The following is a 10852-nucleotide window of genomic DNA, read 5'->3' on the forward strand; positions in this document are numbered from 1 at the left end:
ACTGATAGTTACTGAGAACCTTTTAAGAACTCCAGAAGAAACCTTATCTCCTAATTCCTCAAATTCCTGAACTTTTAACCAATTCTCTCAGTTTGATTTGCTATCAATCCTAGTAATAAGTGAATCTTACAAGTATTTTATTTGATTCTGGTTCTGGGGATTGATCTTATTAATAGGGTAAATAGGTTACTGCGGGGAAATAGACGTTGCTCTTAGACAATAGAAAGATATTATCATGCAGAAATTTAGTTTCAAGGCTTAAACATATGCATAAACACCTTGCTAAGATAATATCACTGCTTTTGCAGAACAAAGCCAAATGAGGACAAAAATAAATATTCATTTGTAAAAAAAAAAAAACTCATTTTCTTTTAAAACTTGTTACCTTCCCTTAAGCTATTTATTTTTACTTTGCAAGACATTTTCCTCAATAGTGACTTAAAATCTCAAATTAAGTGCTTAGATATCCTGAAAGCTCAGTAATTCACTTTCCTTATCTATTAACTCTTCCAACAGAATATTTTACAATATTTTAAAAGTAAAAATACAGTATCTTAAGTAAAAATACCATTATGCCCCCCTTTGATTTTTGCAAATAAAATTGAAGTTCAGAGATGAATCAGAAACAATTATTTATATAACTGGCTTGTTTTTTGTTTAACTTGTCTTGCTCTTGCCTTTACCTCGTTGCCCTGGAGTAATCGATATTTTGAGTTCATACATTGATGAGATAAAATAACCTTTGACTTTCAATACAGTTTTAAACCTGCAGGGATTTTTGCTGTTGTGGTCAATAAAACTCTAACACTCCAAGGCTGAATGCAACCTGTAACAAAATCAGATTTGTTTTAAAAGCCCCAGAGAAAGACAAAACTACAGATTTTCTGGAATACCCCAAAACTGTCTAGCAGTGCAAATGGTAAGTACCATTTACTGTCTTACATTTCCCCTTACTACAGACTCTTCCATTACCTAGGGATAAAAACACATACCCAAGTTAAGAGACAAAAGACAACACTCTATGGATGCTGATAGTGTTTTCAGGCACATTACCTCTACAGTGGAACAAGGGGAGACATAAGAAGGGCATGTTTTTAAAACGAACAAGCAGGTTTGGTTTCTCTATGAGAAAGTTCTATTGAAAATAACAGAAGGACCACAAATTCCATTCTGCCAACATTAGGTGGAGAATGACATTTCACACTGTATCAAATTCCATATCTGCAATGAAAAGTTATGAAAGGAAGTAACGGAGAGACTAGGGACAGAGTCACTACTCTTCTGCCCCAGAGTTTTGTGAGTTTACTCAAATGTGCACACAGAGTCCTGGATACAAGGCCACACATAATGGAAAGAAAAAGAGCATTCAGCAACTTGCATTGAACTAATTGCAAAACACTTGGGCTTCTGAAAGTTTGGCAATGCAGGACAGCTAAGATATTTATATGAAGTGAGAAGTCTGGTCTTCTTTTAGCATGTTTTTACCTAAATGAACAAATGATTCATAAATAAATGTGCCTTGCTGTCCAGCAGGTGATGTCACCAGCTATCCAGCTATCTGCACTTCATGCAGAGCGTCTTGAGATTTTTGGCTTAGAACTGGCAACAAAAATTATTAAGCAAGTGGGGTTTGCTGCTGATTTCCTCCCCCCACCCCCAATATTCTTTCAGTCGATAACAGATGGAATTTCATTTTTCTAACAATTACTATAGGCTTAGAATAGGCCTAGAATAACAACTCTTACTTCCAACTGAGAAGATGGAAAGCAGCAAAAACAATAAAAAAAATCCCACACAAGCATTCTAGCCATCTGGACACTGAAATGCAGAAATAATGTTTCTCTACAGATAGGCTCTTACAACATATGTACTCACCATCCCACTGTGGATAGAATTAGGCTCTGTATTTCTACAAACTGCTGTATGTAGATAATAACATAACATGTTATCATAAAGAAACAGGTTTCTATAAATATAGAAAATGTTAATAAACCTGATGGTTTCCTAAAAGTTCATGGAAGTCCAGCCAAAAATACGGCATCTGCTTGTAAAATGAGAAAAAACTTATATGTGAAAAATAGCTTGAGTAATTAGTATTTTTTAAATTAAGATAATTACTGCTACAAAGATCTGCAAAGTCGGTACAAACTAATCTTTTGTTTGAAGTCTGGTAGAGCAGAATTTGCATGACAGTCAGAGACCGACAAAAATTGACAGTCTTGACCTATTTTGCAGCTGAGATTGAAATGAAGAGTGCTTTAAGCACTCTTAGAGTGCTGAGATACATCACTATGACAAAATATTTCAGTGCTTCGTATTGTTTCACCTCAATACTGGTATGTTCGTAAATATTAATTAGGACTAATGACCCCACTTTGAAGTAAGTAATTACTATTACAATGATAATAGAGTTCTATTAACAGAATAATCTTGAAAATGGCATCAAAGAAGTCTCTTTGAGAACAGGGATAGCATTTCCACAAGCATTTTTATAACTGAGTTAGCAAAGGCCAACCCCTTTTCCTTCCCCTCTCCGTCCTTTTCTCCTAATTTTCAAATTGTTAAACATTCACAAAAAATGAACAGAAACATGTAATTTCATTTTTTGACAAAAAAAATCGTAACAGGAATATCTTGGAGAATGAACTATTCCTAATTACACTGCTCCTATAATATAATGACACTCCTTAAGATGTTGTAGAGATCTGCATCCTTGAGGAAATGGGTGTTAAGCCTTCCAGAGGTGCTGTGATAAACATGCCTTACATTCAGACTCCCAGAAATATATACAATGTGCTAACTAGCCTACAGAACATTCTTTGGTACTTGGTAGCAGCGGAAATGAACATATCAGATCTAGTTTCTAGCAAGGAAAATTCTACATTGAGACTACAGAAACAGCAGTCGTGCTCTCCCTCTAAAAGCATTGTGAAAAAGGTGAGTTCTCATCCATTCTCAAAGATCTTCCTCACTAAGGAGAGGAGCTGTCTTTAGCACATTGGTTTTAGAAGAATTGCAAAAAATTGTTTTGAAAACACTTGCTAGTGGTAACTTTGGGTAAGGGAAATGACTAATAACTGTAGTTAGTACACCTTATGAACCACTGGAAGAAATTTTACAGTTAGCTGTAGTAATGAAAAAAGTTTGGATATTCTTGTGGAAATGCAGTTTATTTTTAATCTTTTTGTAAGAATTACATTTCATTCTCATTTTTTTTTACATCAACTTTTACAACAACATTTCTAAATAAATCAGTATTTTAAAATGCAGCTTCTCGCATGACTCTTGACTTCCCAATTATGCTTTTAGTTTTTTAGGAGTAGTACAAACTGCATTTCATTTCTACTTTCTCTCTGAAGACCAAGAGACAACATGGCATTCTGAGAGGCTAATTATGAGATCAGCGGTGACACTTTAGCAAACCCAATTCACTGCTGGAAGATATTTCTTTAATTTCCTCTTTACTATTTTGGACCAGAAATACAGTCAAGGAAGCCAAGCCATTTCATAGATAGCTATATTAAGGTACCTAGAGGCTTAACAGATAAACACTGCAAAATGGAGACAATGACAAAAAGAAATCACTGCAATTCTGGATCAACACTGAATTTGTTACCTGCCAACAGAAGAGTAAGTTATAACACCTGTATAATTACACAGCATTAGATACTTTCTAATCATCAAGTCTTCTGCATAGTATAGAATAGCACATACATTTCCAATTAAAATTGTTGTTAGAGATAACTCAGAAAGCTTCTGGACAACAATGTCCATACATACAAGCATGAAAAACAGAACCAGTAAATGCCTAGCATTCTACTAAGTGACCCCCAAAAACTTCCTATTGAAGGAACATTTTATAAGTGTACCTTTTCTGAAGCACTAGGGGTGCTTTAACTACAATGAATGAGAGTTGACAGACAAAGCAATCTAAAAAGCTACAATTCTGGAATAATAAAATGTGTAAACAGTGGAGAAAACACCTGTTTTAATAAAAACGTATTTAAAAATATGTTTTCTTTCCTATTGATTACTTTTTAGAATCATTTCTATATTTGATATTTTGGGTTTTTAATCAGCAAACTACACCTGAAACCCCTCATCTTCTATAAAAACAGAGGACCTGTCAAAGCCTCAGACCATACACAGTCTTGGCATAGTGGATGATGCAATCATGTGGGCAATGACCTTTTCAGTTTAAATAGTGTCTTTCAAGGGCAATGCAGGATTTGTCTTTCAGTTCCTCTTCACATGCTCTCTGCCCCCTACTGAGACAGAATTACAATCTTTATTTTCAGCTTTCAGGCCCAAGACAGAGTTGGACATAAAGCCCTGCCTGCGGATGACTTTCATCTTGTCTCATAAGGTTATTTCTCATTATTTTTGCTGCCAGAACAAGACATTATTTAACATTTTCTAGCATGGGACTTGAATTACACCTGTTTCTCCTGAAACCTGGCTCATATTTTCAGTGCTCTGGAGTAGCTGCAGTCTCGAGTCTTGGCTCAACCTGGCTGAACAAAAATCTCAGCTAAAAAATGTTGGAGCGAATCAGTATTTCTACAGCATATTTGCAGTCTGTGTTTTAATTAGATCCATTCTGAATGTTTCACAAACAAGTTCTCTGGGGAAATTTTCCCAGATCACCAGGACCGTATCTGCTCCCTTGTACTTTTTGACGAATTCGTTCATACATTTCATGGGTCAGAATTTCTCCTGTGCCAAAATCTGCTAAGGGCAGGCTATGGTTCCCCAAGCCCTCAATGTACACATGAATCATAGGATTGCTAGTGCTTGTGCCAGCTGGCAGAGGGAACCAGTGGGCCAGCTGGCAGCTAAGGCTGGCTGGAGGGCAGGCACACCCAAACAGCTCTCCTCTCACTTTCTGCTCACTGGAGAACCAGTGCCAGGGAGCAGTCAGATGCAATCTCTATCTGAACGTGCTGTGTTGTCTCTGAGGGGATATGCTGGAGGCAGACTCTGATCTTGAACTATTACAATAATGAAAGGAAAGGGTGCTGAAGCTTTTCTAGTGCAATATTCTCTATTTAAAAAGAACTGTATTGACTGTATGGGTTTTAAACATCAGTGTTCCCATGGGAATTTACGTGAACATTCAGCTCATTGAACAAGCAGGAAAGTGTTTTCATTTACTTTATTTGAGTTTCCCACAGTGGAAACTAATCAGCCATTACAAAAACACGGGTGTGATCACTGGCTCACATCCAACCAGGATGGTTCAGATATCTTTCACTCTATTGGTAGGAATCTCTGGCAAGTTGTTCAAACCAATACACAGCTCTGCATTTCTGTGAAAACCAAGGAGGCTGAATTTCCTGCATGAAGGATTGCAAGGTCTCTAAGGCATTCACTTTTTTACCCAAAGGCATATTATTTTTTTGTACCCAATCTACTCATACTAAACTGTAACAAGACTTTGCTGTCAGAGTAAAGAAGCTGTGGTCAAAGTCAACCAGTTTACTGAGCTTTCTCCTTTGCTTCATGAAAAAAAGCAGATAAAGGAAAAGATACTGTCACTACAAGTAGTTTTTTTTTTTTTTTGAAGAGGATTAAGTACTTAAGCTTTTAGTTTTTACTTTTACTTAAAAGCTTTAGTAAATTCTATCCACGGGTCTAACTCTATCTACAGTAGTAACTTCAGCAGACAGTTTTTTCTGAGCATGGGTGACAACAATTACATAGCTTATTTCAGCTTAGTCTCCCAAAGTAAGATTCTGAGCCTCTTGAACACCCACACCTTTTAGCAGGACTACTGAATTTAAGACTGTTCATGCGTCAGCACTGCAGATTCAAGACTTAAAGATAGTGCTATTGCATGCAGTGAAATTGCATTATGCACCCAGTGGTAGCATTGCAAGACTTGGTACAAGGAAGCACTCTGGGAAGAAAATGGTATATAAAATTTATGTACTGTAACACATACATTACATAAAGCAGAGATGATTAAATTTATACTGAAAGTTATTTAGAAATAGGTAGCTTTTTAATTTTATGTAATTGTCTATCAGACCGCTCTACAAAGTGAGTATATAAGCCAGATAAAATGCATTCATAAATGAATGTTTAAAAGCTGACTAGAAACATTAAATTACTTGTTTGGGACCAGGCCACTATATCTGTAAGTGTTCAAGATAGTGGAAATTGGGAGACTTACACAAAATTGTTCCTGAAAATTTTATCTAAATGACAGGTTTGCAGGAACACAAAAATACATTTTTTACACAATTATGCAAAAAATATCAGCCCTTCATTTCCCAGGTTACTTTAATTTCAAAGTAAGCTCCAGTCTTTTAGACATACAAGTTCAGCAAGGTTAACTTCAACCTGTTGCATAACTTACTTATTAGAAAATGGCATCTTATATAGTATCATATTAGCTGCATTAAAATTCTGCTCTGAAGAGTAAGCATGGCAGACAATATGCCTATTTTGAGTACTCTTATGTGCATTTATTATGCAGGCATGTGTACTTCCTATGTTTGGATTCCAGTATGCTGAGTGCTGTACAAAGCTAAGAAAAAATACAGTCTATCCTAAAAGCTTTATTATCAGAACTGCTTTAATATATTTAAGAGGCACTGCAAACATCACTGAGAAACTGCATATGTAAGTAGGCCATACAGGTCCCTCTCTCAGAGAACACAAAGTATAGCATTTTGACAGAATGCTGTAAGAAAATTGATAGAGAAAACAAAAAGAAGTAGAAAACACATGGGACTTGTACTTAGAAATGCACTGATTTTATTAAAAAAATGCTACACATTCCCATGTATTTCTTAATAATCTGAAACAGAAGTAGATACATTGTGATGTAAGTTTGTTCGAGACTTGCATAGGCATTTTTCTTCTGACAGTCATATTTGTCACAGAAGTTGTTTTGCTTTGCAGAGAGGTTGGCCTGAAGCTGTACCTGTGTATCCTTCACAGTACTTTGAGATAGCTTCAAGTACATTTCAAGGATAATGCTGAACAAGACTTCCAGAAATCACACAAAACATTACAGGAAAATATTTGTTATTAACCTGTAATTAAAATTCCTAATGATGAACTTCCAGTGATTTTTCTCAGTAGCCTGTAATAGTACTTGTATAATCAATGAACATACAGATGTTATAATCATGGAATACACCAGAGAGCTTGGCTAAGCAGGGTATTAAACAAAAGAGACCACTTACCTATGTCCTAAGCTTGCTACAAACCTCCAAAGGAGGGATCTCCAGAAGAGATCCTTCCCTACTGGCAGTCAGCTCTTAAATGGGTGTAGGAGAGGTGGAGCCAGGCTCCACCCCTTCCTGCAGCACAGGTGATTTGCCTTCACCTGTGCTCCCGTGGCTGACTCATTGCTCGCCTCACGTGATCAGTCAGAGGTTCAGGCTATGATTCAGCAGCTCCCATACAGTACTTAAATATACTTAACAACTTTTCTTATTTCTTCTGCTGTTTATTGCTACAAATAAAGCCTACATACTCATCCCTCAGCAGGATGTACAGGAGGCTTTTCCATTTTCCTAACAACATATTGAAGAACTAATCATCCTTTACTCCCCAGCTCTTCAAATTTCTGCATTAAACTAACAATTATTTTGACTTTGCTTCACTAGTCATCTTTCCTGCACTTTTGTAATTTTGTTATGATTCTGTGGCTATCTTGCATCCATCTGAAAGCTTAGTGCCCAAATCTGAATGAATCTGGATGACTCAAAGGCTCATATTTATTTCACTCTACTCAACAGTAAACTTCCAGTCCTTAAATATCTCATCCTTCTTACACCATTCTAAAACAATGGTAGTGGTTGTCTATTAACCCCCAGGCTACTTCTACTGTATGTACCATTTATTCCACTCTTTTTGTTTGTTCAGAGTCTGTTTGTTCAGGGTTTGTTTTATTTCTCAGCTTAAAACTTTTTCACTTGCATCAGTTAAGTCAATGCTTTCCACCAGGAGGGATTTCTACTGACCAACAGCACTTCATCTGCCCATCAATCTACTTCAAAGTGTTTAATGTTGACTAACTGTAATATCTCGCTATCTTATATTACGGGGTAAAATAATATTCTACAATAATTCACATTCTTTAAAGATCCCAGGAAAATGCCTTCCAAAACTTTCCTTTTTCTTAAAGATCCTTAAACTGTGTTTTGCAACATCTTCATTTTAGTCACTTATGTCTGCCTCTGAAACCCAACCCAGAACAGAGCTCCTCTGTATGATAGGTCCTACTCAAACACAGAATGCTAATCTCACAGTGCTTTTCACCCAGTGTAATTCATATGGACACTGGGCAAAGAATTGGGGATTTAATTGGATTGGATTACTGGACAACTCAATTCAGGTTGATATCTAATACACAAACTTCAATATTTCCCAATTAGATGGTCCAAAACACTGTAATTGGAATTGTACCATCATTTATGACTGTAGTGCCCAAAAGCTTGAAATTCACAGATTGATCCCAATAACTCAAGCCCTTCAACTAGTTTACACTTGTTCACAGAATTACAAAATTGTAGGGTTTGGAAGAAACCCTGCTCCTCCCAGTAGGACAGGAGAGAGAACTGGGAAAACAAAACCAAAGCAGAACTCATGGGCTGAGATAAAAATTATTTACTCAGACAGAAAAAAATGGAGAGAAAAGGAAACTAATCATTGTAATGATAATAATGTAGTATATATTATACACAAAACAAGTGGTGCGAAGTGCAATTCTTCACCATCAATTGATACCCAGCCAGCCACTGAGCAGCAACTGCTCCCTGGCCAACACTGTTTTTTAAAGTTTATTCACATAATGTCATATGGTATGGAACAGTTTAGGTTGGATGTGTTGGTTCTGCCCCCTCACAGCTCTTTGTTCCTCCCTAGTCTCACTCTCTGGCAGAACAGTATGAGAAGCTGAAATGTCCTTGATTCGGTGCATCACTTCTCAGCAGTTATCAAAATTATTGATAGGATTCTCACTATTAGGATGTCCTGCTTCTTTACTGCAATCTGCATTTATAATATTAATAGCACTATTATTTGCAGTAATCATTGTGGTTATTATGTTTTGTATATGTGCCAAATCCATGCTAACCAGTGCGTTAATTTGCCAAGAATGCACGATTGTCCAGGTGGACTGAATCTGAGCTGTATCCAGGTAGAGGGAAAGAAAATTCAGACATATAGGATAATGCTTGGTTTTAGTTTATGCAAGCACGATTTAGATCTTGAATCAAGTGACTATAGGTATGGAGTGAATAACATGGGATTTATACATAAGGGGCTAAAAATGCTGGTGCTAAAAATGCTGGTGCCTGCTTATCTCTTGTGTAAACCTCGGGCATGAAGATCTGCAAGGTCAGCATGAAAAGCAGCCAAAAGTGGGAGTCTGCAGTGGCAGGATAGTTCTGTTTTGGCTAAATGTTGCAAGAAAAAGCAGATATATGGCTTTAGCATAAATCTCCAAGGCTGCGATACCCAGAGTTATACATTTACTTCATTAACTGTGAAATTTAGTACTAAAGTTAACACCCCTGAGTATGCTTACAAGCTCTAAGAAGAATATGCTGAACATATATGACTATATACTTGACTGTCCACTCAAATCACCATTCTCAGAGATCCTCTCAGTCTCTCATAAGGAAAGTATCTTGTGGGGGCAAATCAGAGCAGAGAAAAGGGGAAGAGGAAGGAAAAGAGATTGGAGGAGAGAAAAGAGAAGAGAGAGAAGAGATGGGACATCTAAGTATTGCACATCACATGTTGGTGAAGAATACCCAGGGTAGTACATATTTTGCCAGCACTGTCATCATACACTAGCACTATTGCAGCTAATGCATATCTCAGTGGCAATTCCAAACTTGTTACATGTGTCACTTCAATAAATCACCTATTTTTCAATGTGAATATGCCCAGTGAAAAGTCTTGGGGGATCCTGGTAGACAAGCAGTTATGAGTCTGTCCAGTGAAAACCTTTCAGGGGGTGGGGGATTCCAGCAGGCAAAGTAAAAACTATATTCTTAATGCAACAGGTATTTAAAAAAAAAAAAAAAAAAAAAAAGGAATAGCGGCATAATGATCATATGTGGGGGGAGAAAATGGGATAAATAGGAGGAAAAGTCAAAAGCGAACAGATGGAGGGCACAGCATAGGAAAAAGGAAAGTAATGGGAGACGAAAGAAATAGAAGTCAGAGAATATGAGAAAGAATGAGATCTGACCCAGCCAAGTTAGGACAAATAATGTCCAGTCAAAATTGTAGAATTTTCTGAATGCCTAAAGTGCTTTGCTTTCATTCTTTCTGCAGCCATTCATGCCTTGCAGTCACCCAAGTCTGCTTCACTAAACACTTTATTGGCTCTCAGTATAGATTCTCACCATTTTTCAGTGCAAATACTTGGTAAATCAAGCAAACCTCACCCACAGACACTGTGAGCCTAGTTACTAGCAAGAACAGTTGAAAAGTATATAATGAAAAACAGCCATTGGATCCAAAACTCAGAGAGAACACAGAATACTTCTCCATTTTCATGTGAATTTTGCTTGGTTAGGTTTCTCTTCTCCCAGTTGCACTGCTTTCTGCTTGCCCTTAAAAAACTAACTTGTGCAAAGAGTTTAAAGGCCATGACAGGGGTACAAAAGAAGGAGCCTTTAACAGCTCCCAGCAGCTGAAGAGGTAAAGCAGTGGTTGAATTAAATGGTTGTTCCTGCCAGATGGAAATGAGTTTTTCCCACATTTCAGAGAGATGGGTTGGAAAGCAAACAGGAAACACTAGCATCTAGACAGTATTTAAAAATGATAGAGGAAAAGCACACCAAAGAGGAACTTGAAAGAGCTTGCCTGCAGAAGGAAG

General features: G+C 37.0%; 1 long non-coding RNA gene across 4 annotated transcripts in view; it reads right to left on the reverse strand.

Annotated features, from left to right (window-relative positions):
* LOC146545397 (uncharacterized) overlaps positions 1-8649 on the reverse strand; it is an 84224-nt gene extending 75575 nt beyond the window's left edge. Inside the window, exon 1 of one of the 4 annotated variants that reach the window (XR_014885471.1) lies at positions 7197-8649. This is a non-coding gene — a long non-coding RNA (uncharacterized LOC146545397). The remainder of the gene's footprint in view (positions 1-7196) is intronic. The other 3 variants (XR_014885467.1, XR_014885468.1, XR_014885469.1) reach the window with 3 other exon arrangements.
* Positions 8650-10852: the final 2203 nt, after the last annotated feature.

This window comes from Meleagris gallopavo, chromosome 1, assembly GCF_905368555.1.
Source record: "Meleagris gallopavo chromosome 1, MGAL_WU_HG_1.1, whole genome shotgun sequence".
Classification (NCBI taxonomy): domain Eukaryota; kingdom Metazoa; phylum Chordata; class Aves; order Galliformes; family Phasianidae; genus Meleagris; species Meleagris gallopavo.